The sequence below is a fragment of the Chelonoidis abingdonii genome, chromosome 2, assembly GCF_003597395.2.
Source record: "Chelonoidis abingdonii isolate Lonesome George chromosome 2, CheloAbing_2.0, whole genome shotgun sequence".
Classification (NCBI taxonomy): Eukaryota; Metazoa; Chordata; order Testudines; family Testudinidae; genus Chelonoidis; species Chelonoidis abingdonii.
The window spans coordinates 186,850,671-186,878,199 of NC_133770.1; positions in this window are offsets into that span (position 1 = coordinate 186,850,671).

Below are 27,529 nucleotides of genomic sequence, written 5' to 3' on the forward strand. Positions count from 1 at the left end.
ATTGATCCCTGAGAAACTGATTGCTACCCACCGATACGGCAGGTAGTGAAGACATAGCCTAAGGGTGGTAGGAACTCTGGGAGCACCAGTGAAAACAGGGCATTGCCATTTTTGCCTTTTGCTCAGAGGCTACTGTTGACTGTAGCAACTCAGTCAGGAAGCATCACAAAATGAACTCACAGTTCTCTTTGCAATGCTAGTACCGTGGTTGTAATATTTCTTTGCAACTAGAAGAAACTGGCTAAACCAAAACAGAAAGTAAATGTCCGATCTTTGGAGAGGGGTTTAGTTTAGGAATCAGTCTGCTGGTTTCAGACGGCAAGAACTCCATTAAATCTCCCTGATGAGAGGCCTGCAGTGAGCAAAGTGTTAAAACTATTTTTAAAATCTAGGGGCCAATCCCACTGCCACTGACTGAAGTCAGGTGTAGAATTAGGCCCCAAATTAATTTTGAAAATAAATGTATTGGATGAATAAATATCTGTGCTGAGGAGACTGAACTGCCTGACAACTGTATTGTAATTTACAATGCTCCAATAACTTTGCCTAGATTAGTCTTATTTGAGAGCTCTCCCACTGTTGCACTACTACCAGTGACAGCCACGACTGGGAACACTAGTATTTCTATAAGCAACGGCAATATAAATATTCAGTAATAGACAGGATTCTGGCAACTACAAATCTAATGGTCACCATGTTCTTTAGAGTTGTTCTTAGCAAGGCTAGACAATGAGGTGGTGAAAACAACAGTACACTTGCCGACACTATGCTCTTAAGGTTGGTGTCACCAGTGGAGCAGCACTAATGGCCATGCCTTGTGGAAAGTTCCCCAGCAAAGTTTAGGGTAGATCCAGCCACTGTGATACTTGTCATCCCCCAAACCCTGATCATTGTGGTTTGAGTTAGGGGCAGTGCAAGGATGTTTCGCGCACCCTAGGTGAAACTTCCACCCTTGCACCTCCCCCCTCACACCCCGCCCTGAGCTCGCCTCCCCCCACATGGCACCTCCCCCTCTCTGCCCTGAGGCGTTCCCCTTGTGGCAGCTCCCACCCTTCGCCCTGGAGGCCAACCACTCCACCCAACTCACACCCCTGGCTAAGCACAAAGCACCCTGAGCACACCGTGCTGCTTTCTTCTCCCACCTCCAGGCTTGCGGCACCAAATCAGCTTAGGCGCCGCAAGCCTGGGAGGCGGGAGAAGTGAAGCAGCCACGGCATGCTCGAGGAGGAGGCGGGGCAGGGGTGAGCTGGTGTGGGGAGTTCCCCTGGGTGCCGCCCCCCACCTTACTTGCTGCAGGTGGCCCTCCCTGCACTCCCCGCCCCAGCTCCCTCCGCCTAAATGCCGGTGGCGACTGGAGCGGCCAAAGATCTGGCTGCCGCGGTCGCTGCCAAAGAAAATGGTGCCCCCCCCAAATCCTAGCGCCCTAGGCGACCACGGTCGCCTAAATGGTTGCACCAGCCCTGGGTTCGAGTGTGAAATAAATGAAACCGTTCAATCTGTTGTTCTTTCTGTGCAAACCCTACTCAGAGAATCTAACTCAGTGTAATCACTGAGGCCTGGTCTAGGTCTTAAGTTGAACTATATCATGAAAAATTCACCCCTCTGAGAGATGTAGTTAAGCTGAGTTAAGATCGACTGGACTGAAGAATTCTTCCATTGCCCTAGCTACCACTCTTGAGGGAGGGATTAACTATAGTGATAGAAAACCCCCTTCTGTCACTCTAGCTAGTGTTTGCACTATGGGGCTACAACGGCATAGCTGCAGTGCCAAAGCTGTGCCACTGTAGTATCTGCAGTGTAGATCTGCCCTGATTCATTACGGTTTGTTCTCTGATTTTACTTGTGTCTATTGTAAGAATGTCTGTTGTCTGTCCATGGTATGAGAAAATCTGTGCTGTTTTGCAGTATTGGGGCTATTGTTGCACAGAGCCCATTTTTTTTGTTCAAATCACCAAGGTTGAAGCAAATTTTATAGTTCCATTGTCCCCCTATAAACTAATACCTTTATTGCCATGTATGCTGCTTTATTTAAAGAGGTGTGTGGTAAATCCTAGGTGAAGAATGGGTGCACAGGACACATCACCAAAATTCTAACTGTGGACTTGAAAAAACTTTACAGATGTGAGTCTAAAAGTATGTTTTCCATATTGTCTGGGTTAGTGGACAGCATTTATATGATTAGATCATAAGGCTGCAGCTATTTGCCTGTTTCTAATTAATCCTTCCTCTTACTGATTATTAGTGATAAAACTGGAGTGTAAACTAACACTAACCTGCTTAGCTCCTGCTAAGTTCTCATGAATATAAATGTATCAGTTCATCAGTCAAATTTACATTTATAAAGTGCCCTTCATAGAAGGACCTGAGGATGCAGAAGACAATCAATATAAAGATATAAGTGTTAGTCTTGATTCAATGAAAAAAAATTACTCTGATATTTCACAGTTTTCTGTTGGAGATTTCACATGGGAGATGAGTTGGATGGGCCTGATTTGTTTTTCCACTAGCCACTAATTTCTATTATTTTTGTGCAAATTTGAGAGCTGATGAAAGTGAAAGACTAATAGTACTGGTTGGTATCAGGGTTTATGCATGCTTCCCCTGTACAGCTGTCAATGCACCTCATTCCTACCTGCCTGTTGAGCTTCTGCAGCTCTTCAGAACATCCAATTCACTAAACTATACTTCAAGAACACACAGTGGTACCAGACACAATGAGCTCCAGCAGCAGTACTTCCAGGAGTATTTATGTAAAGGCTGATGTATCATCCTGCCCTATGAGTGGTCACTTCTGCAGTATTGCCCATCCCAGATGTTCAAAAATCACGAGTCAGGCTCACCAGAAATCTTGAGATTAGCTTTAAAATCATGAGATTTTGTGAAAATAATAGATCTGGTGTTCTTTATTTGCCTTCTGCTTTTTGAGACTTTAGGGTGCCCTGTGGTCATATTTGGAAGTTTTCTCCACAGCCACAAGGGCTAGAACCTTATTTTTTCTTTAAGAACGAAGGCTGAAATCATCACATATCTGTCTGACTCCAGGAGCTGAGGCTTTAAGGAAAACAATAATTATCACACGAGTCACAACAAAATCATGAGAATTGGCAGCACTGCTTCTGTCATTGATCAGAAGTAGTCGATGAAGAGTACCTACAGTATCTCTCTGGCCATTGACTCCTATTGAATGCTTAAGCTAGATCTCTGTCCATACATGAGGCCTGGAGGACATTGAAAGAAAGTAAACCAGGGCAGAAAGGCCCCTGACTGTTTGGAAAGAAGGGCGAAGCAGAGCCGATGTGTGGCATGTTCACCCCTCTCTGACAATCTGTTAGTCCTTTCATGCACTTACTATATGATTTGGAGCTCCATGATTCTGGTAGAAGGTGGAAAAGAAAGGCAGAGGCAGGGAACAGCCATTTTGCTTGGTTTGCTCCCCTTTTGAATGACTGACTGAACCTACTAAAAAGTGAGGAGGTGAATGCTGCTAATGGTAGCTGTGTATTATCCCCCCTCATGGCTACACACAGACCCCACAGAGTTGGGAGCAAAAGTGCTGTAGCTACTCAGGCTCTACAATTATTAGTGGTTCATGACCCCATGACCCACCTCTACCTCTTTCCTTCATGTTGCCACTCCTCCATCTCATGGAGATAGACTGACTGGCTCTTCATGATTTGAAAGCTACAGAGATTCCTTATTGCTTTTTCCCTATCACAAGGATATTCCTGTGGTTTTGGAGAGTATAGGTCTAAAAGATTTACTTCACTATTTTGGAGGATTGAGAGAAACTCCAATTTCTCTCTTTGGGGGGACACATCCACTCCTTTTTGTCGACACTGTTGAGATAGCATAAGTGTGTGTTAAACTGAGGTGCATTTACGTATGTTATGCTAAATGAAGTCTGTTGTATCACAGTATTTGGATACTACAGCAGTTGGCACTATTTAAATACCATTGGTGATAGAAAAATTGGCTAGGTATCTTGCTAGATGAACAGAAACATCCTGAGACAGTCAATATCACCTATGGCAGCATTGTGCGTGGCTGTCATGCAATTTCACACAAACATCTCGCCAATATTAATGGGAATTAGTTGTTTCTGTTAGAACCAACTAGTTATCCAGAGAATGAGTAAAATTACTTGCCCAAATAACTACTGCACAATACAACGTTTTGTGATAACTCGTTAATTCGCAGATGGGGGAAAAATATGGAGAAAGTGGGGAGAAGGTAGGCTTTAGAGCTGTTTTACAGAGAAATGTTGAGAAATGATAAAGAAAATTCCAGCAAACATGCGAGATTTGTTTTCTTAAGCTGCTGTAGATAAATATAACGTAACGAATCTAAATGACCCATTTGCCATATGTAGAACTATCAACCTCCCTGTCCGCAGTAAATCCTTTCATCAGTGGCAAGGATACCTAGTGCACAGAAAAGGCACTGTTCTATGTTAGATCTAAGTCTAGATATATAAATCAATCAACTTTGAAATACAGGGAACCAGACCTGAAACACACAGCCATGTTATTTCCTCTCCTGTTTTCTTCTCTCTATCTCTGAGGGCTTCTACTTGTGAAAACACTTGGGACAGTCTTGTTGACTGAAATATTGGTATTTTATATTGCTATGAATTTATGAGGGGATAATTAGCTCCTTACTCCTCCCAAGTGGTCTTCCTCCTCTTTTCTTTCTACTCTCCTCCATTCCATCTTTTCTCTGCTATCTTCCTTTCCCCTCCCCTACTTCCCTCTTTTTGCCACTATTTTTGTCTCCACAGACCTCACAGTTGCTTCTTTCCCTTCTTTATATCTTTCTACTTCTCAACTTGCAGTATTGCTTTCACTCACTACTCCTCACCTCTGCGTTAGCTTCTCTTGCTGTCCCATTCCCAGTCTGCGTCTTTCTCTTATTCTGTTTCTGTATCCGTCTTTCTTTGCCCCTTTTTGCTCTTTCATCTTCCTTTTGTCATTCATGTTTATAAGATCTAGCCAAAGGCTACCTGTCTCCTCAGAGCTGATGATCACTTTAGGAAGCCCCTAGTTAGCTTTATGGATGATGAGCTTCCTGGCATCAGCCCAAAGGTACAGATAAATATTAGGCATTCCAAAGAAAGAAAATTAAAACACAGCATGCAAATATTCAATCCACAGTTTTATTATGTAAATTATCACCTAGTGGCTCATCTTATCAAGAAAATCTTCCTGCACCATTACAGTTTTCTTCCACCTTTAAAATCTTGGTCACTGCCTAGTTTTCAATTGTAAAGCAATTTGTTAAGCAACAGAAATATTGCTAATAAACCTGTACTCTAAATTATACACACCTATGTCATTTCTCAGTCCAGTTTTCAGCCTTGATTGCCCAAAGTAAGGCACTCTGTTCTAAATTTGAATGCTCAAATAGGCATTTAGGCCCTCAAATGCCCATTTTAAGCACCTAAATGCCAATCTGAGCACTCAAATATGTAAATAGGCACCCTCACCTAGGTGATAAAGTTTAAAATTTTGTTCCATATCATTTAGTGCAAGAATTATGGGTGTTGAAATATCATTTTGCCTGTGAAGTATCTGCTAACAGGGCTGCCTAGAGGATTCCAGGGTCCTGGGGTCTTCGGCGGCGGGGGCCCCCAGCTTTGGCCATAATTTGACGGCGGGGGGTTCTTCCGCTCCGGGATCCGCCACCGAAGTGCCCCAAAGACCTGCGGCAGGGGCCCCCTGCCACCGAATTACTGCTGAAGCGAGACCCACGGCCGAAGTGCAGTTGCATCTTCAGCAGTAATTCATCAGCGGGGGGTCTCCGCCATAGGTCTTCAGGGCACTTCAGCGGCAGGTCCCAGAATGGAAGGGCCCCCACCACTGAATTACCGTCGAAGACCTGGCTGCACTTTGGCGGTGGGTCCCGCTTCAGTGGTAATTCGGTGGTGGGGAGTCCTTCAGCCCCGGAGCGGAAGAAGCTCCTGGGGCCTGAGCTCCACGAGAGTTTTCCGAGGCCCCCGGAGCGAGTGAAGGACCCCGCTCCAGGGGCCCCGAAAAACTCTCGTGGGGGCCTGGGGCAAATTGCCCCACTTGCCCCCCCCCCGAACGGCCTTGTCTGCTACTTCAGAGAACCCACTTAATGCGTGGAATTTATTACTTAGACAAGCACTGGGGAGTATATCCCACTACTAAATTTGTATGCTACCCTGTCCCTCATTATATGGCAGGCTTCCCCGGCTATCTGAAGAGGATCCATTTGCTGTTTAGACTGCCTAACCAGGAGGATGCCCACAGAAAGTATCAGGGATACTGCTGGCCAGGTAAGAGTGAACGGACCGGTAAGTTCTTCCAAAATGTATTGGGAAAGAATTTATAGTGTGTCCCAGCTGACTGCAGTGCAAAGAACCATGGGATATGCCCCCCAGGAGTCTTAGCACCACTCACAAGTGAGTGCAGCTGCAGTATAAACCCAGGGTCCCTGCTTCTCCACTCCCTAGGGGTGGGAATTTAAGTCAGTTCTGGCCTAGACTAGCACTGCATTCACTTTAAGAAATATTTTGTTTTGTTTGCTGGACTTGCTGGAATTATGCTGCAAAATTCCATAAAACTAGCAAATATTTCTGGTACCACATGCAAGGTAAAGTGTATCCAAGAAAGGCAGAATAAGAGAACTCTGTTAGAAAAAAGTCTTGAGTGAACATGCAGTTACTGTTTGCAATGTAAGGGCAAAAGAGCCACCAGCGTGTGAAAGAACTCCAAATGAAGATATAAAATGCATATGTCAATAGCACATTCAGTAAAACTTTATCGAAAGCTCTTGCTGAATTACTTACAATAATAGGGAAATATGCAGGTATTTGTGCTTGAAAGCAATCATATTCTTTGTTTCACAGCTTAATGGAACTCGCATCCTGAAGTACCCAATGGACCAATTTAAATCACAATGAGGAGCCGACTCTCAGCTCACAAAAACAAGGAAATAGACAGTTATGGCTTAAATCTGGTGTGAGACCCTGACTTTAACTGAGATTGCTGTGCCAATAAACAGAAGTGCGATTTAAAGCCTGCCCTTGTCAACCAGGAGTGTCAGACATAACTGTGAAATTCCAGGTTTTGTGAGGTTAATTGCACAAGTCTTTGCTTTGCTTTAAAAAGCTATTTTGTAGCTGAAGAGCTGTGATTTCCTTTGTTTCTTTTGTTGGGACCAAGGTAGATTAAGGGGGAACGTTAGTCATTTAATTATGAGTGTAGACGTGAAGGCTTGCTGTTGAAATTAGTCATTAGACACTTTTTATAAAATATGATCCTTTTAATCCACAGATGCAAGACCACAGTGTCTCCTGCAAGGTTTTGTCCAGACGTGTCTATATATGAAGTATTACATAATGTTATTTTTAGCTCACAGGTCATTTCATGGTGCTAGGATGGAAAGGAGAAAAGAGAGCATAGGGAGGTGGAGGAGAAGCTGAGGACAAAGGGATGGAAGCAGAAGCCTAAGTGGGAGAGAAGCTGGGGGAAAAGTAGTGAGCCTGGGAACCTTAGGAATGGGAGGTCAAAATGCTGGGAGAGCCTGCATGAAATGTACAGCCTGGGGCTCTGCTATGACCGTTCGTCAGATATGGAGACCAAAACTGAACACCGCATGCTAGGTGAGGGCATATCATTGATTCATATAATAAAGCTACAGTATTTTTCTATATTCTTCACCATACCATTCCTTACCCAACTGAACATTTTTGTTTGTTTGTTTTTTTCTTTCTTTCTTACTGCTACTGCACATTAAGGAGAGGTTTTCACTGAGGGTTGAGCTACACTGGGAATTAACATCGGCATAGCTACCTCTCTCAGGGGTGTGAAAAATCCACCCCCTGAGAGACATAGCTCTCTCGACCTAACCCTCTGTATAAACAAAGCAAGATTTGTGAAAAAATTCTTCTGTTGACCTCAGTAATGCCTCACAAGGAGATGGATTACCTAGGCTGCTGGGAGACAACATAGGTAGTATCTACAGCAGGGGAGGGCAAACTATGGCCCACGGGCCAGATCCAATCAGTCAGGGCTTTCAATCCGGCCTGTGGGATTGCCAGCCCCGTGGTGCAGCAGGGCTAAGGCAGGCTCCCTGCTTGCCCTGGCCCCACGCTGCTCCCAGAAGCTGCCAGCGCCATATCCCTGTGGCCCCTGGGAACAGAAGGTCAGAGGGCTCCATGCACTGCCCTCGCCTGAAGGCACTGTCCCCCGCAGCTCTGATTGGCTGGGAACAGTGAACTGCGGCCAATGGGAGCTTCGGGGGTGGTACCAGCCAGTGAGGGTAGGGTGCAGCAGAGCCACCTGCACCACCCCACCCCCAGGAGCCACTGCCAGACATGCTGGCCACTTCTGGGAGCAGTGCAGGGCCAGGGCAGGCAGGGAGCCTGCCTTAGCCCTGTTGCATGCCGCTGCCACCCTGGAGCCGCGTGAGGTAAATGGCACTGGGCTGTAGCCCACACCCTGAACCCCTCCTGCACCCCAGTCCTATGCCCTGAGTCCCCTAAACCCGTGCCTTGAGCACCCTTCTGCACCCTGCACCCCTTCTGCACCCCAACCCACTGCCCTGAACCCCCTAACCCGCTGCTGCACACCTCCTGCACCCCAACCCCTTGCCCTGGGCCCCTTCCTGCACATCGCACCCCCTCCTGCACCCCAACCCCCTGCCCCAGCCCTATATTCATGGTCCTGCATACAATTTCCCCACCTGGTTTTGGTCCCCATTCCCAGCCAATGGGAGCTGCGGGAGGCAGTGCCTCCAGGCAAGGGCAGTGAATAGAGCCTTCTGCCCCCCTCCCCCTCCTGCCCCAGGAACCACAGGGACATGCTCCCAGAAGTGGCTGGCACCAGCGCGGGGCCAGGGCAGGCAGGGAGCCTGCCTTAGTCCTGCTGTACCATGGGACTGGCAATCCCATGCGCCGGATTGAAAGCCCTGACAGGCTGTATCTGGCCCATGGGGAGTAGTTTGCCCTCCCCTGGCTTAAGCTCATACGTAGTCCCATTGACTTCGTTGAAACTTAAACATAGTAGTCTAGTTGAGGGCAAACATAGGTAAATGGAGTTTATCCACTTCTCATTTGGGGAATATAGAGTTTAGGTTAGTTTATCCACTTTTTTTTTTTTTAACCACTACACCACTGCTTAAATTCATGCTTGATGTTGAGCACACTTCCTGAATAGGGATTTTCTGAATTGGAGCCTCAGGGAGTAATCACAAGTCTGATGGAGAGAACTGTTTATTTAATTTTGGATTCCCTTTCCTGAGTGTATTTTTTTTTAAAACTTCCCATTTTCAATTCACTGTTGAAGGACCTGGGTGCTATTGTAATACAAATGATAAAGTTAAAGGATTTGAACTATAGGATTTATGTAGGGCAGATAAAGCAACACAAAAGATAACTTAATACAGGCACTTTGCTTCAAAAGGGTCAGCAGAATGACCTGCAGCATGTGCTCCTGTTGTATTATTGTGATAAGCTCCACCTTTTCTTCCTCACCTCGTCTGTATTTCTTTGCTTTAATTCTAATTATTTGAAGTTCATATGATATATGGACTTTCAATAATTAGAACTGGGGTAAGGAACCACAGAAAGGAGATTTATACCAGTGGAATACAAAAAGCCTTCTGATGGTGTCATTTTTCTCTTTGGACTTTGAAATTCGTTTCTGCTGTCTCCACTCTAACAGAGCTATATCATTTTAGTCCACATAATTGTATTTCCCTTTTTCTTAGACAAGCAATGGCCTAAGCCCTTTTTAAGTAACAGATCAAATGTCAAAGTTCTGTTGTAAATCAACAGGGAGCCTGTAACAAGTGAAGGTGAGAGGAAACAGGGGGAGCAGGCAGTCAAGGACAGGAATAAGATTTGTTGCCAAGTTATTAGAAATGAATACTTTAAAGACAAGCCTACCTAAACTTTCCTTAGGACAATTTAGTAACAATAACAATGTTGCATTACCTCTGCCTTGTCCCCTGGCCAGATCAAGCCTGTCATCTGGAAATAAAGCTAAAACCTGCCTGACTTGTGTGAGTGTTAAGGAGGGAATCTCATCTGCTGCTAAATTGCTTGTAAAAAAGTATAAATATTTTAAGTCAAATAAATAAATAAGGACATCTCCCAAAGCTTTGCTGAGAAAGCACATCTGAAGAGAATGTTATCAACCCTCTTTTCTTTTGCTTACTTCCTTGACAACTTCATGTAAACTTTGAAAGTAGCTTGACTTGCCCTTTCATAAAATTGCACAACTGATTCCACAATTCCCAATGAGCATAATGTGGGGCTTATGTTCTGCTTGTGAAGCATTTGTACTGATTCTGCTTTAAAAACGATTCTTGTGTTGACATCTAATGACTGTCAAAGATGAACTGCAAAGCAAAACTGAAATTAAACCTAGATTTCCATTATGAATATCCCCACTCTGTGCATGTGTCTGTGAGAGACAGAGTATTCAGCACAGAAATAAATAAGTCCTGGCTTTTGGAAAACCTATTTACTTATTTATTTTCACATTCTTCTGTGGAATTCTTTTGGTACTTCCCAGGTTAGTGACAATACCCCAGACTGAGACATCACAAATATCAGAAGTCTCATTGCAAATTTGCATATATAAAAATTAAGCTGGGGTAACAGTTAATGTTGAGGGAAGTTATTGTAAAACTACCAATACCTTTGCTGAGCAGAAGCTGGGGACAATTTGTTTACCACAAAAAACGGAATGACTAAGATGCGTGCCTAAGCATCATTCTAATATCCATTCTACTCCTTTCTGCCCTTGTGCTGCTTCTTGGGTGTTTTTAAACTGCAGGCTCTTCAGGGCAGGGACCATTTCTCATCTGAAAGTCCTACACATCCTGCTTTGTACACAGCACAGCAACATGGCTACCTTTTTGCTTTGCACATCACTTCAAAAGTCTGTACTCTTCTTGCAACATGGACATAACTGATGAGAAACGAATGTCTTGTCTACACTATAGCAAGTTACACTGACAATCAAAAACGGCTACAGTTACATCACTTGTGCATGTTCACACAACGCTCCTTCTGTCAGCAGACCACGTCCACAGTTGGTGCTTTAGCTTCAGTAGTGAGAGCAGTGAACTGTGGGTAGCTATCCCACTCTGCTACTCGCCACCTTCTGCAGCTAGGATTTGTGGGAAGGCACAAAGGATCACACTGCATCATGGCTGAGGGCTCAACATCCCATGATGCAGGTTTTTCTGTCCCATCATTCCATGGACTTCCAACTGCAGTCCACAGCATTTTTTAATGGCTCCTGTTTGCTGTGTGCCTGCCATCTCTGTCTGAAAGGATGGATCCTACACTGCTCTCTACTGTTGTGATCACTATTATGACTAGCCGCAATGTCTTCATGAAGTATATCACAAGCACGCAATCTAAACAGGAATCAGAGTTGCCTGGCCCACTCTGTGCCAGGAAAAGAAACACCACCAGTTTACTTTTGGCATTTACAAAGTAGCTGCAAACAGGGGACTGCTGCTATTGGGCTCAGGAAACAAGCATTCAGTGGTGGGATTGCATTGTTATGCAGGTCTGGCTGCAGAACTTGAAGATGGGGAAAACAACCTTCCTGGAAGTGTGTGGAGCTCGCCCCAGACCTGTGGCAGAAGGACACCAAAATGAGAGCTACCCTCTTGGTGGAGAAGTGCATGACAATCACTGTGTGCAAGTTGGCAACTCCAGACTGCTACCGTTCAGTCACAAATCAGTTTGGGGTCAGGAAGTCCACCATTGGGGCTGCGTTAACACATGTGTGCAGGGCCATTAATTGCTTCCTGCTATGAAGGACTGTGACGCTCAGAAACATGCATGAAATAGTGGATTGCTTTGCAGCACTGGGATTCCCTACCTGTGGCAGGGCAATAGATGGCATGCATATCCCAATTTTGGCCCCAGACCATCTTGTGAAGGAGTACTTCAATAGAAAGGGGATATTTTTCTACGGTTTTGCAGGCACTTGTGGATCATTGTGGTCATTTCACTGACATCTACGCGAGGTAGTCTGAGATGGTGCATGATGCACATATCTTCGGGAACACTGGCCTGTACAGAAAGCTCCAAACAGGGACTTTCTTTCCAGACCAGAAGATTCCAGTGGGGGATGCTGAAATGCCTATAGAGATCTGGGAGCCCCAGCATATCCCTTACTCCCATGGCTCATGAAGCCTTACACAGGAAACCTGGACAGCAGTAAGGAGCACTTCAACAATAGACTGAATCTGAATCTGAACTCTAGGGTACAGATGTGGGGACCCGCATGAAAGCCCCCTAAGCTTATTTCTACCAGCTTAGGTTAAAACCTGGTACGCTGCCACCACGAAGTGATTTAACAAGAACCAGGGAAAGGACCACTTGGGGTTCGTCTTCCCCCAAAATATACCCTGAAGCCCTTACACCTCCTTTCCTGGGAAGGCTTGAGAATAATATCCTAACCAATTGTTTACAAAGTGATCAAAGGCCCAAACCGCTTGGTCTTTGGACAATGGAAAAATCAGTCAGGTTCTTAAAAGAAGGATTTTATTAAAAAGAAAATGTAAAAATCATCTCTGTAAAATCAAGATGGAAAATAACTTTACAGGGTAATCAGATTCAAAGAGCCCAGAGGAACCCCCTCTAGCCTTAGTTTCAATTACAACAAAACAGGGATAAACTTCCCTCTAGCAAAGGTAAAATTCACAAGTTGAGAAAACAAAGATAAACTAATACGCCTTGCCTGGTTGTTACTTACAAGTTTGAAATATGAGAGACTTGTTCAGAAAGATTTGGAGAACATGGGTTGATGTCTGGTCCCTCTTAGTCCCAAGAGCGAACACCACCAAAACAAAGAGCACAGACAAAATCCTCCCCGTACCCCAAGATTTGAAAGTATCTTGTCCCCTTATTGGTCCTTTGGGTAAGGTGTCAGCCTCAGATGGAGTGCAGAGGCAGATTGCCTCGTGGCTGATTTTGAGCAGCCAGATACCTGGGCTATTAAAGGGGCACAATGTGGTGAGGGGAGCTATTTGAATCAGGGAAGCTTTGAGGCATCATTTTGAGAATGAGCTCCAGTAATGTCTTTCTGTACAGTACTCTGCCATACTTTGTTAACTTGCCGCCTTACATGAAAGTTTTGATGATTGCTTCCTGACCATGATCTCTAATCTGCAAATGTTCCAGTTGCCATTGTGTATTAACTCCAGCAGCAACCACCATGTGTAGGCAACAAATGAAGATTGATTATTTTTCAGAGAGTATGTTTTTATTAAATGCAAATTAAGATCACACAGAAAATGCTTGGTGGAAAAGGCAGTCTCTGAAGGAGACTCTCATAGCTGCGTGTAACTCAAGCTATCATTTTGTAAACTGTGAAAAGGGGAGGAGTGAATGGGGGTACTGTGAAAGGCTGGGAAGATGCAAGGAATGTGTGGGAGGAGTTTGGGGAGGACATGGAAAGCAGTTCTGTATAGGCTTCGGGGGCTGGGGGAATGAGCATGCATGTGTTCTGCCTGCAGTGCAATTAGGGATTTCAGCCTCTCTGTTTGGTCCTCCATCACTTTTATCATCTGCTCCTGGCCCACTAAAATTCGCTTCCGCCTCTCCTTCCTCTCTTGCATATCTATTTTATGATTTTCATTTACAAACTCGCCCCACACCCTGTGTTCATGTTTTTTGGCATCTGAAGATTGGAGCACCTCTTGAAACATGTCCTCCTTGCTCCTCCTCGGTCACTTCCTTATCTGGCAGAGGCACTCCACCAGTGTGTAGGAGGTTCCCTTGAAGGCCACATCTGCAGAAGCACAAGAAACAATAAACAGATGAATGATTGTTAGTGCACTCAGCATTGAATCATTATAGTAAAATACACCTCTTTCTCACTGTCCCTTGGCAAGCACACAGCTCAGCCAATTCCCTAAATGTGAGTTTGACCCTGGTGGGGGTGTGCTAAAGATGGGAAAAGGGTCTTGGTGGTTTTCTAAAAGGATCACTGCAAGTGACTAGGGGCAAAATTGTAAATTCTTTCACCATTTTCCACAGACAGGGGTCTTTGAAGCTGATATCTCACTCCCAACGGTAAGCAAGGATGCAAGGGTGCATCCTTTCATGCGTGTGGCTCCAGACTGGGTCCCTATTTTGTTTTCTGCCTGTGTGCTGCTTTGGTGCCTGCACAAGTGATTTCTGATTGGTGCAGGAAAGTTTCATATAATGAGGGAAGGAATAAAGCAATTCTCCCAAGGATCTTTCAGCAGAGGATTGGTGACTATCTTCAGGAAAGTTTCATAGAGATTTCTCTGGAGGATTCTCGTGAAATCTTGGTGTGCATTAGCACACTGTTCTGCCCTACTGTATAGCTGCACAGGGGAATGCGAAGCACATGCAAACACAGCTAGTCTTGTACACTTCTATCTCTTAACCCACTTCTAGCATAAAACAAAACAAAGGACAGCTCTACTTATGGAACCAGCATCAACTCAAAAAGATTACTTACCTGGGCCCCCCTCTCCTGCATCATGTGTGCCAGAGCTGGAGTGCTAGGACTGGCTTGAACCTTCCTAGGTTGAGAAGAGATCCTGACTCACCATGGTACCAGATGACCCTGTTGTCCGTCCCATCTTATCTTCCAACTCAACCTCCTTATCTGCCACTTTGTCCTCAGGGCTGATTCCACTGTCTGCTGTCTCCAGCAACCCTGAAGTATCCACAAGGCACTTGGCTGTGGAGGTGAGGTCACCACTGAGGATGGCATTCAGCTCCTTATAGAAGTGGCAGGTTTTTGGTGCAGCACCAGAGTGACAGTTTGACTCCTTTGCCTTCTGGTAAACCAGACTCAGTTCCTTTATATTCACATGGCACTGATGTGTGTGTCCTGTTCATAGCCATTATCCAACATACCACAAGAAATGTGACCATAGGTAATGAAGTTCCTATGGATGGAACGGAGCTGGGACTGCACAACCTCCTGTTCCCCCAGAGCCAGCAGATCCAACACCTCAAGTGTGCTCCAAGTGGGAGAGTGTTTTCTGCATATAGCCACCACGGTCAGCTGGGAACATGCTATGTGGGCAGTCCATGCCAAGCAAACAGGAAGTGGAATTTCAAAAAATCCCAGGCCTTTAAAGAGGGAGGACTAAGCGGTCAGGATGGGCATTGTGAGACACCTCCTGGAGGCCGTTTACAACCAAGCGCGGTGTCTACACTGACACTCTGTCTATCTAAGTTTACCGCAAAAAGCTGTATGCCTCTCCTCAAGGTGGTTTTACTTTGTCAGCAAAGCAGGAGAATTTTGTCAGCAGGAGCATAACCATGTGTACACCACTGATTTGTCGATGAAAGCTGCCTTTTGTCAACAAAACTATAGTATAGACAAAGCCTGACTTTCTCCCTTCCCTAGAATATTGCAACAAACGAACATCAAGATCTGTGGAAATACTGTATTTAAAACAGGAAACAAATCCAGAATTTCCCTCTCACTTTTCAGGTTTGACAAAAACAGAGTAATTGTAAAAGATGAATCAAACATGGACCCAGGGTAAAAGATTTTTCGATCACAGTAAAATAATTGATAGGAAGAAATGCACTCAGCAGGGCATTTGAAGGGCTTAATCTCTTTAAATTCTTTATTCTAGCTGTCTTATTAAGCACTTGAATGAAGACATAAGATGAAGAGCATAGGTCTTTAATTGCTTACGGCGTCTAATATAGAAATACATAACCTGAAAGAAATCAAATAAGATATTATTAGTTCAGGGTATATACCATTGTGACAAAAAGCAACACAACAACAACAAAAAGCAGTGAAAGAAACCTAGAAATAATGTGAAGTGGTAAAGAATATATAGAAAAAAGACATGAATAAAGAAGATAAAGTACAATAAAAGAGCATAACCAGCCATCCTACTATACTGACCTGAAGGGTTTAGGTACACATTAGAAAAATGATCAAATGGTTTGAAAAGCTATACCTGTGAACAGAAAGGAGGTACCTAGGACAGGGGCAGAGAAAAAGGAGGCAGAAGAAGGGTAGAACTGTTGAGACGTAAAAGCTTTTTGCGTCTGTATAGCAATGTGTCTCAGCCCACAAATGTAAAGGGAGTACTGGTCTTAGCTTGGTTTCTTGTGAATATTTGTCCTCCTCACAAAATTACCTCACTCTTAGCATAGCTGAATGTATGTAACAGGAAAGGTAAAGGTAAAGCTAGATGGGAGAGACAAGGTGGGAGGGGCGCTCCCACTTTTTACTGGCTGTAAGGACGAGCAATGGGGTGGAGGGACGGGGTCTTGGGGAGAAGAGGCAGTGCGGGAATGGGGCCTCAGGGGAAGAGGAGGCATGAGGTTGGGGGTTTGGGGGAAGGGGCGGCTCAGGGGGGAAGGGGCAGCATGGAGGGGTAGTGGAGCCATAGTTCAGGCATCGGTGACCCCCCCCCCCACTCCTCCCCACTGTTAGGAAGCTTCTGCCACCTGAAAGGTGGATGAGGTAATATCTTTTATTGAACCAACTTCTACTGGTGAGAAAGACAAGTTTTTGAGCTTACACAGAGGTCTTCTTCAGGTCTGGGAAATGTACTCAGAATGATACACTTCCCAGACCTCAAGAAGAGCTCTGTGTAGTTCAAAAGCTTGTCTCTCACCAACAGAAGTTGGTCCAGTGAAAGATATCACTTCACCCATCTTGTCTTTCTCATATCTAACATTGCAACAACACTGCATAGAACGCATGGAACAGTTAGAACAGCATTTATCTATGCCATGCTTACCCATCAAAGCATCACTATGACACTGCACTTTCCAAAACACCAAAATTCAAAGACAGTTTATTTGATGACAGATACATTTATATATTCCATATAAGCATCACCACTTTTAATTGTGCATTTTGCTGCAATTGGCTTGCCATTTCCAGATGCCTTGTCAATTTTGGAACACCTCTACCCTGACATAATGCTGTCCTCGGGAGCCAAAAAATCTTACCGCATTATAGGTGAAACCACGTTTTATCGAACTTACTTTGTTCTGCTGAAGTGCACAACCCCCCTCACCACCCCTGCCCCGGAGCACTGCTTTAGCACGTTGTATCCAAATTCACGTTATGTTATATCGGGGTAGAGATGTATATAGAATTTCACCCTCTAATGCTTCTCTGTGTTGCAGGTATTGAAGCAGTATCCCTACAGGCTTTATGACACAGGCGAATGTGCCAACACAAGACCACCCTGCTGCAGGTAAGACATGAATAGTATGAGTACACTGAGTGAATTTTGTTAGTGGAGCAACACAAGATTTTTTAGCTCTAGTGTTTCTGTTACCTTGGCCAAAAGCACATCACTTCTCTCTCCAGTTACGTGGTCTGAAGAATTAGTTCACACCTGGTGCTGTAATATGAAATAGTCAGGAATTCTGGCAGGCTTGATGGACTCCTCATGCTTCTTTGTTGATTTCACTTTGTTTCTTCATTTAGAGAAATAAGCACATTCAATTGAAAAAACCCAACAGCTTTAGCTGTGATGTCACTGGGCAGCTTTTCAACTACAGGGCAAACTCATTGCTGTAACTGTAGTGTGTACTTTGCAGGCTGATTGGCTCGCTAGCTTTTCCCACTTCTGCTGTTGCACCATTTGTGAAAGGCGACTGATGACTTTCTGAACCTCAGACCTTGAACCCAAGCTTTTAGCTCCTCCCATGTTTGCCTACTGGAGCTCAGAGTTCTGTTTCTCTCCTCTACGCAGTTGTCAGAGACTGTCCCCTCCATCAGATTCATTTCCAATTAAGGCTGTTGCAAAAACAAGAAAGTTTTATTGGCAATTTGACAGAAATAGAAAATTGTACACTATATATAAAAATGAACTCATTGATAGCAATGCTAAAGAATGCCTGGGTAGGTGGGCACAAAGCTTAGAGCAGTAGTCCCCAACCTTTTTGTGGCCAGTAGCACATTCATATTTTCAGAAGAGTGTGGCGGGCACCAACAGTTTTTCAAGGCTTATTTTGTATTTGTACGTTAAATAATATGAAAAACATCATATTTAATATAACATAATATATGAATCCAGAGAGAAACTAGAGAGAAGCTGCAAGGACAGAGAACACTGGCGCCCGCAACCTGCAGCCCCGGAGTTCTCTGTCCCCAGCAGGCACGGGGCCTTGGCTTCTTTCCGGCTTAAGCCACGGCCTCGTGCCTGCTGGGCACTAGGCGGGCCCCACGCCTGCTGGGAACAGAAAACACCATGCTCGCAGCCTGAGTTCTCTGTCCCCGGCAGGCGCACGGCCGCGGCTTCTCTCCCCTGCTGGGCACAAGGCAAGTCCACATAAATGCCCCGATGGGCACCATGATGCCCATAGGCACCACACTGGAGACCACTGGCTTAGAGTATTGAATTAGATTTCTGATTTATATTCCAGTGTGACTTACCTCCTCATGGCATTGTTAGCTTTGTCCCATTCTCTCTTCAATACTTTAATCCAAATTTTGCTACACCTTGAAACAGGGTTAAAATACAGTTCTGTTCATCTACACTGGAAGATAGAACCCAGATATGTCTACACTGCAATAAAAAGGAGTGATTATGTCTTGTGTAGACATACCTAAACCAGCTTTAATCTAGCTAGCTTGGGTGCCAGTGCACTGAAGCTACAGCAATGCTTGTTTCAGCCATGCAAATAATTTCCCAAGGATCCAAGCAGGCTTTAACCACCTGTGTTGAAGCATGTTCTGCCACAGCATTGCTGCTCTGGGATCCAAGCTAATTTAGATTAAAGTTAGCTCAGGTATGATTACATAAGCTTCCCATGCACCCCATGATGGCAGTGTAGCTATACCCTATGTCTGGGGATTACTGTTCATAAACATGTGTCTTTTAACCAGCATTATAACATAGTTCTCATACAAAATTCCACATCCACAGGGTCAAGATACTATGTTAGGGCCACATTTGGAACAACTGTGTATCAATGTGGCTGTAGCTAGTATGATTCTGATCCCACTTTGGTCAGGATCTGTGGGTATGTCTACATTTTGAGCCGGAGCTGTAAATTCCAGGTCATGGAGACATACCTGCGCTAGCTCTGATCAAGTTAGTGCCCTAAAAATAGAGTGTAGTTGCAATGGTGTGAGCAGTGAGAGGGGCTATCCACTCTGATTACACATATAGCATTTCAAATGGTGATGTGCTGAGGATGGCTAGCCCCTGCTGTGGCTCACACCACCACGGTACGCTCTGCTTTTAGTGTGCTAGTTCAGTGAGAGCTAGCATGAGAATATCTCCTTAAGATAGTATTTTACACATCCAGCTCCAACTGTAGACGTGCCCTACATGAACTTAAATGGCTTCCAAGACAACATGACCTAAATTTTCATCAGTGCCTCATTTTTTGGGTGCCCAAATTGAGACACTCCAAATCTGAGGGACCTTTCAAAATTTTGGCCTTTGTTTACACTACAGGTTCCCCACCAGCATACGTTACAGCATTCCACCCACAGAGCTGTACCTTTGACAGACCAGCAGTGTAAAAACTCCTAGTTTAGCAAAACCCGTATCTGAGCTGTGTATGTAAACTGACCTGTATTGGGTTTGAGTTTCCCACTCTGTATCAAATAAGTATTTTGGCCACTCTTCGTTACAGCCAGACAGATCAGGTATTTCAGACTTGTTTCTCTACTTTGACTGATGGGCTCTCCCATTCTCCCTCATTTGTTTCATATACATTTCATCACTGATTTTTCCTTGTGCCCTTTTCTCCTTATTTCCCCCTTCTTTGTTTTATGGAAGCTGATATGGGATGGCTTGGGTTTTTTTTCTGTTTTAGTTGGTTTTAATTTTATTATGTAACAAAGGTGCCTAGGGCTCCTCTGTTACATAATAAAAAAAATTGCCGTAGGCAATTTTTAATATTTGTATACATTTTTTTCCCTTCACCAGCTTTGTGAATTTTTTAGTCCATTATCTGCAAACTGATCTTTCAGACTTCCTTTATTGATAGCCACTTTCCTTGTCTTGCACCACTGAAATCTAGATGACTGAGCTGCTCCCGTTTATGAGACTGCTTTATATCTGTATAGATGAAAACAGTTAATAGAGAAGATGTCAGTAGACACTCAAGAACATGTGGCATAGTTCCTGGTTCTTGTAGGACCAATAGTGTTTGCTGCTGTGCACGGAAAAAGGGTTCCTTTGTATAGCTCTTTATAGCTCATCTTAATGCTGCCTGTCCCATTTATGTGTATTTCATTCTAAAGGGATAGGTCCCAGAAGAAATAATTTCTTTTGCTGTTTAACTCACTGTCATGGGGACAAAACTTCTCTCTTAAGACCAAGCACTTGGGTAGTGGGAAAGTTAGGGACTCAAGCTTCTTTGGTTTAATATTAGGGATTTGAAAAGGATTTTCAGAGGTCACATGGATTTGTAGAAATGCCCTGGTTTTGTCAGGGCGGGAAGAGGGGGGCATGACATTCTATTTTAAAAGTGTTCTTAGGTAGGCCCCAATCCTGCAAACAACCTTACACCCATGCAAGGCAGCTTGTAGAATAAGGACCTTAACTTCCTTGCCAAATAATCATTAGCTCTTTAATAATATCAAGGGGATTTTTTTTCCCTTGCAGTTGGGTACTATGCAACATTCAAATGCTCATCAACATAATTGTTCCTTCCAATTTGCACTCTCATTTGCACTATGTTAACACCTTTTTCATCTTTATTCAAACAAATGCTGGCCTTTGCAACCAAGAATAAAATTAGTAGTAGGTGATAGCCCATTTTAATGAGGCCAAATTGTTATTTAACTCCAGATGTGTCCAATATTTTTTCTCTAAATCTCCTTTAATTCCTCACTGATATTAATTATATTCTGTCAGACATACGATACTGAAATGCTTGCTCTTCCAGCAGAGTTCAAAATAGAACATTTTGCTAATATGCCATATTAGCAAGGCAAAAAGGAGACTTCTATCTAATTTTTTTTTAAAACATCTGATTAAAAAATGAGATCATTGCCATTTAGATAGGCAGATTTGGCAGCTCTTTCATATTTACTGGAACTGTGATTATAAATCATAGTTGTATCTCTCTCCCAAAAAATGATTTATCAGAAGATGTATGTGTTAGCAGATCAGACATGAATAAGATACTTCTGTTATAGCTGTTTGTTAGAAAATCTCCTGGTTTCTATTCCTTACTCTGCCTTTGCTCTGCAACTGATTCATTGTGTGACTTTGGGCAAGTCTTTGTGCCTCAGTCCATCCCATTTTTATTATAGATAGATTAATAGATATGTCACCCCTCTGAAGGCAATAGCAGCTGGGGTTGCCAAGCCTCCAGGATTGCCCTTGAGTCTCCAGGAATTAAATATAAATCTCCAGGAGAGTGCTGAGACCAACTTGGAAGATAAATCATAGGGCATTCTGCAAATGAATATTGAATGTTGAGTCCAATTTATACGGTAGTCCAGCTGGTGTTTAAAATGCCATGGCAATGTGCATTTGCCTGTCCAACAGATGCACTGTGAATGCATTTCTTTACCTTGTATGGCTGCAACTTTGTCACAATGTAAAGTCTGTGCACCGTAACTGATATAGGCGCCCACACAGGCATGTTCGTCTTTTCTCTGGTCTATGCTACACTGCAATTGCCTTGCACTTTCCAAAAAAAGAGAACAGAAATGGTTTTTGGTGAGGGCTCTTCAAAACATAGCAGCTCTAAAGGTACGGTATAAAAGAAAAAGTACTATTGTTGTTGCAAGGATGAATACTGTAAAGATCCTTGACTATAAAAAATGGCTTTGCAAAGTCGATGAATTTACTTGTGTTGTCAAGCCTTTTCTGTTAAATAAGCCTAATTGAGTTTTTGCTGTATTTGTCTTTTCTAATAGTATGCTATTTTATTTTCTGTATTTTTAAATAATGGAATTAACTACAAACATACAAGCATACACACAAATATTTAAACATGCATTAACAAGCAAAGTAACCTAAACCCAATCTCGCTATTTAAAAATAAGATTCACATTACAAGTGGAGATTTTACAATATTATTTACTTATACAATATGCTTAAAATGGGAAATGATAATCCATATGACTCTCATTATTTCCACTGAAGGCAAGGTGATGGCTCTGTAATGAATGAGTTTTAGAGTACAGTAGGTCAGTCATTGATGCCATTATGTCATGAGATGAAACCTCCTGGAAATAGATCCAAACAGAGTTGGCAACCCTAAGTAGCAGATATTGAGGACTTGCAAGTCAGTTTTATGTTGGAGGAGAAATCAGTGACATGGAGTCCGAGTACTTATTTAATGCAGTTTGTACAGAAGTAGTCATACAACATGCAGGCAGTTCTCTCATTCAAAACACCCTCTGCCAGAAAATCAGTGCCACATTTCTAGGGAACAAAACTCTCCAGCTGCTTGCAACAGCTCCTGCAAAAAGCAACTGTCTCACAAAAATAACAATTTTGCATTTCTTCAAAGGATGAACAGTGCTTGCATGCTAAGAAAAAAATTAAAAACTATGTGTAATAGCACTATCTGGTGAGTCCCCCTAGAAAATTTATAAATATTTCTTCAGAAATGATAGAAGTACACATTATTTCCACTTAAGCATTGTGTTATACTGCTTTTAACTTTTGATTACTGAAACTATTTGATGGCAAAACTGAGATTTCTTGTATGATGCGCCACTTATCAATCAGAATATAGTCGATCTCGTTCTTGTTCTTCGCATTGGGCATGATCCATATCCACCTTCTCTTGGTCTTTTTCTTAAACCAGTTGTTCCCAATGAACTTTCCGTTTGTCTCTGCCAGACTTGTCAGTCATTCTCATGAATTCCGTTTGCTGATGCCATACCTTCTAATGAACATTTCACCTTCCTTCTGTCTTCTGGCCTTCGCTTTGAAGCCTCCCATCACAATTGTATATGTGGATTTTTGAGTGAGGGTTTCCGCAAGCTCCTGATAGAATTCTTCCACATCATCATCTTCACTTGTTCTTGTGGGAGTGTAGATCTGGATAATCTTGAGGATGCTATTCTTGTTCAGCTGAAGGTACAGCATTCCGATGCATGATGACCTGAACTTGCAGGAGATGATTTTTGAAGACCGTTTCTTTACGATGTTAAAACCGATTTCTCCAACAGTTCTTGCGTCTTCTCTTTTGCACCTTCCGTCTTTCCACTTCACTTCCATTTCCTTTGTTTGTTGTGTTTTGCAGAGACCAAGGACATTGTAGGCTGTCCTTGCCTTTTCCTCTATTAGATCGTTAATCAAGTCATCCCTTGTCAGTGTCCTGCAGTTCTAGGTAAACACTGAGAGGGCAGTCCTTTTTCTGGCCCCTGAGATTCTTAGCAGCCTCTTGTCAATCAAACTCCACATCCGTTGAGTGGATCGAGGGAAATGCAAGGAACCGGGGCACGTTTATTCATGTTGTTTTAGCCATTTCTTCAGCCACCCACTGGCTATGCTGTCAGTATCATCTTGACCTCCTCAGCTTAGCTAGCACTCAACCTCAAAAAGGGAGGACAGCTGTTCCCTCCAAAGTTTTGCAGTCTGACTCCTTAATAGCAAATGTTTGACCTACTGAAGAATACACTCTGCTATCACCACTGTGAGACAAGCCAGAGTCACTGCTGCCACTTTGAGGCATTGAGGTAGATTTTGCACGAGCTGGTTGGCATGATTCAATTCTATCAGATGTCCTCCAAGAAAAATCCAACAAGGCAAAACACGTCAGCCTCGTCAACTCAACAGTACAGCTACCAATGTTGTAAGGCAACGAAACATGGCGGCTGACGAAGATAGAGAGCAACAATCTTCACGAGAAGGGCGCGATGGGAAAGAATTCTGGGGATTTCAATATGCGACCGAGTCCCCATGAAGTGATCAAACAGCAGAGTACAGTGGCAGGACGTTGTTATTGAAAGTAATACTGTAAAATGCACTGGAAGGGCCTAAAGTGAGTTTCTGTCAATCGATGGACTGTAGCGTATCACGAGTGATATCCTGGGAACTGAAATGACCACTCAGCTGACTCCAAGATGGGAAGATTTTATTTTGAAAAGACATGGCTGTACACTGCGAGAGAGGAAGGCCAGGATAGAGAGAATGGAAGATGTTTGTGACTGGTGCAATCTATTATGATGGCTGAAGGATTGCTCAATCAAGGTGACAATATTTACTTCTATGTATTGTGACAAAGTTCCCCTCTGCCTTGGTGGGTCCTGTGCTTATTGGCAGATTGCTCACCTCCGTGATCTTCCCTCTGTGGAACCCATCAGTCTGGTCAACTTCTCCTGTTCTGACTTCAGGAGTTGCGAGGTTGGGGCACCCGGCCTGCCCTCTACCGGGTTCCAGCCCGGGGCCCTGTGGATTGCAGCTGTCTATAGTGCCTTCTGTAACAGCTGCATGACAACTACAACTCCCTGGGCTACTTCCCCATGCCTCCTCCAAACACTTATCCTCACCACAGGACCTTCCTCCTGGTGTCTGATAATGCTTGATTGTCTGATAATTCCTCAATCCTCCAGTAGCACACCCTCTCAGTCTCAGCTCCTTCTGCCTTTTGCTCCCAGCTCCTCACACGCACTCCTTCTCCTCTAGCTCCCCCCGTCCCTGACTGGAGTGAGCTCCTTTTTAAACCCAGGTGCCTTGATTAGCCTGCCTTGATTGGCTGCAGGCGTTCTAATCAAAGTAGCTATCTCCACTGCCTTCTAGAAAGATCTTAATTGGCCCCAGGTGCCTTGATTAACCTGGAGCAACTGCCATTTGGTTACCAGGGTACTAGGGATTTGTTTAGCCTGGGGCTAACATACCTGTTGCTCAGTACTTTACTGTAGCCATCTGGCCTTGCCCCATCACAGTATCTTGTGTTTCACATTTGAATTCTTTAGCACTTAATGCAAAGGGAGACTTTAACATGTAGCAATCAAAGCATTTTCTAAATATTCTCACAATCTATCACTCTATCTGATTTTTAGGAAATAGAGAACAAAGCATTACTAACAGAGCTTCTCAATCCATAATAATTCATTATGGGCCTGATCCTATCAGTGCTGTGCACTGGGTTGAGGTCACTCATCTGTGCATGAGAACTGAAAGTCAAACTAACTAGTTTGCTTGTATTGTCCAGTAATAACCCAAAAAACTTGCATAACACCTGACTTGTACAAAGTACTACACAAACGTTACTCTGAATATTCCCCTGTGAGCTAAGGAAATATTATCCCCATTTACTGATGGAGAACTGACACAATGAAGTGAAGTGTCTTGTCAGTAACGGCAGATTTATACTTAGAAAGCTGCAGCAGTGCTGCTGTATTGCGTTAGTGAAGATAATACTATGCCAACAGGAGAGCTTCTTCTGTTGGTGTAGTGAAGTCGACAGGAGAAGATCTCCCATTGACATAGGGTTGTCTACACTAGGAATTAGGTTGGTACAACTGTGTCACTCAGGGGTGTGGGATTAGAACTCAAGCTGCCCTGATTCCCATTTCTATGCTTATTCCATCAGACAGCACTGCATGTGTATATATGTTACTATTGCTCTGGTGGCACAAAGGGGCCATGAAATGGAAATATTGTCCAGTGGTTAGGGCAATGGAGTGGGACTCAGAAGAGCTGCATTCTATTCCTGGCTCTGCCACTAACCTGCTGGGTGATTTAGGCAAGTCTGTTGCTTCATGTGCCTCAAATTCCCCATCTGTAAAATGGGGATAATGATACTTAACTCCTTTGTAGGAGGGAGGTATTATTGTTGTATTAAATAGGCAGCTAAGGATTTCCCTAGCTAGCACAGAGCTAGTATGAACAGCTCTACTGCTTCCTATTCTAACCTCCTTGAGATCAGAGGATCCCTGGGGTGAATGTGCCTCCAACTGCCCCAGGGATTGGGGGAGCACAAATGTGTCTTAATGCCATCTTTTCCCCACTGTGCCAAATAGCTTTCTGGTATAGCTGAGGAGCTGAGCCTATACATATGTATGCAGAGTATTATCTAAATATTGATTAGCTGGAGGGAAACAGTAGTAAAGTTTTGCATGAAAGGAAAAGCTAGTTTCTGAGATTTTAGTATATCATCCAAGGTAGAAGTCTGAGAACAGCACCCCACAATCAATGAGAAAAGTGCCATTCCCCTTCAAATAAATCAGAACAAAAAATTTCCTATTTTTTTTCTTTGGGGGGGTGAACTTTTTATTCTTGAAGATCCTTCTGTCTTTATTTTGCTAGCTGTGTTTAGGGAAGCTCCAGCCTCTTCCTCCCTTGGTGCTAGCTCTTTCCACTCTGCAGTGCCTGCTCTATCTTTTTTTCCCATATCTCCCCTCTGCCAGAGCCAATTCTAGCCACTGTTGCAGATGCTGGCTCCTTTCAGAGGTGTTTCTCTCTCTTCTTGCCAAAACAGTCAATGCCGTCTCTCAAATGGTCTGTGCATGAGGGTATCACAACTCCAAGTGCCAGTTACTGTTGTTGCAGGGGGAAAGCATCGATTAAAAAAGTATTCATGTGAGGGTGATCAATATTGACCAATGGGATTCTTTAAAAATTTCCTTAGGTCTGATAAAAATATATGCTGTATGTGTGCCAAAAGGGAAATAAAAGAGTCTGCAGCAGGCAAGGTGTGATATCTGCAAAATGAGCCAGTTGAGAGAAGAGTCTGTTGTTTAATTGGCCAAGTAAAACAAGATACAATTAGGACTAACTTGGTCCCCTAAGATATCTTGGAACTCCCGGGGAGATTATGGGGAAACTGTTGTTTTAATTGTGGCTTGTTTAAGTTGGCCATTTTTATGGTTAACACTTTTCTGACTTGGCTCTTGTTGTACATATCACACCTGTAAACTGCTGACTAGTTTTTCTCCCTTCTCCCTCCATTTAATTTTTTCTGTGTGTTAAGTGTTCCGGGTTAGATAACACTCGATTTGTTTAAGAAAAAAATTAAATAGCTAGAATTTGTGACATAACCAAATATTCTGAAAGATGATCGGTAACGTCATGGAACCTTCCTGAGGTGTGTGCGCAGTCTGAGCTTATCACTACCATTTACACTAACTGTAATATTTTCTCTCACACTGCCTCTCCCTCTTATCTCTTCATCCACACCTGGGCAGGACTAATTTCTTCTAGCTGAAGAAATTCATCCATCCCTATTATAGGTAGTGCTCCTTATATGTTCAGAGAGGTGTATTATGTAAAATATGTCCATCGGACTGTGAGTGCCTCAGGCTCAGCCTTGCCTTGAAGACATTTCTGTGGGATTTTTCCCCTGTAACACTCTCTCTCTCTCTATAGGTAGTGCTCTATTAATTACACAGCTCACAAATTACATATGCCATAGGTGCTCCAGCTGAATCTGAGGGCAAAATGCTACACTACAAGCACAGGGCCCAGGTTAATTTTTTTTTTCTGTTTGTGAGTGAGGAAGTGGTGACTGAAAGTGGGAGGACTGTGGGGAAACGTACAATGGATAGATAATGGGTTAAAAATACATTTATTTTTTAAAAGGGTGATGACAAAGTGCAAACTAAGGCTAACATTAAATCAAGCTGGGGGGAAG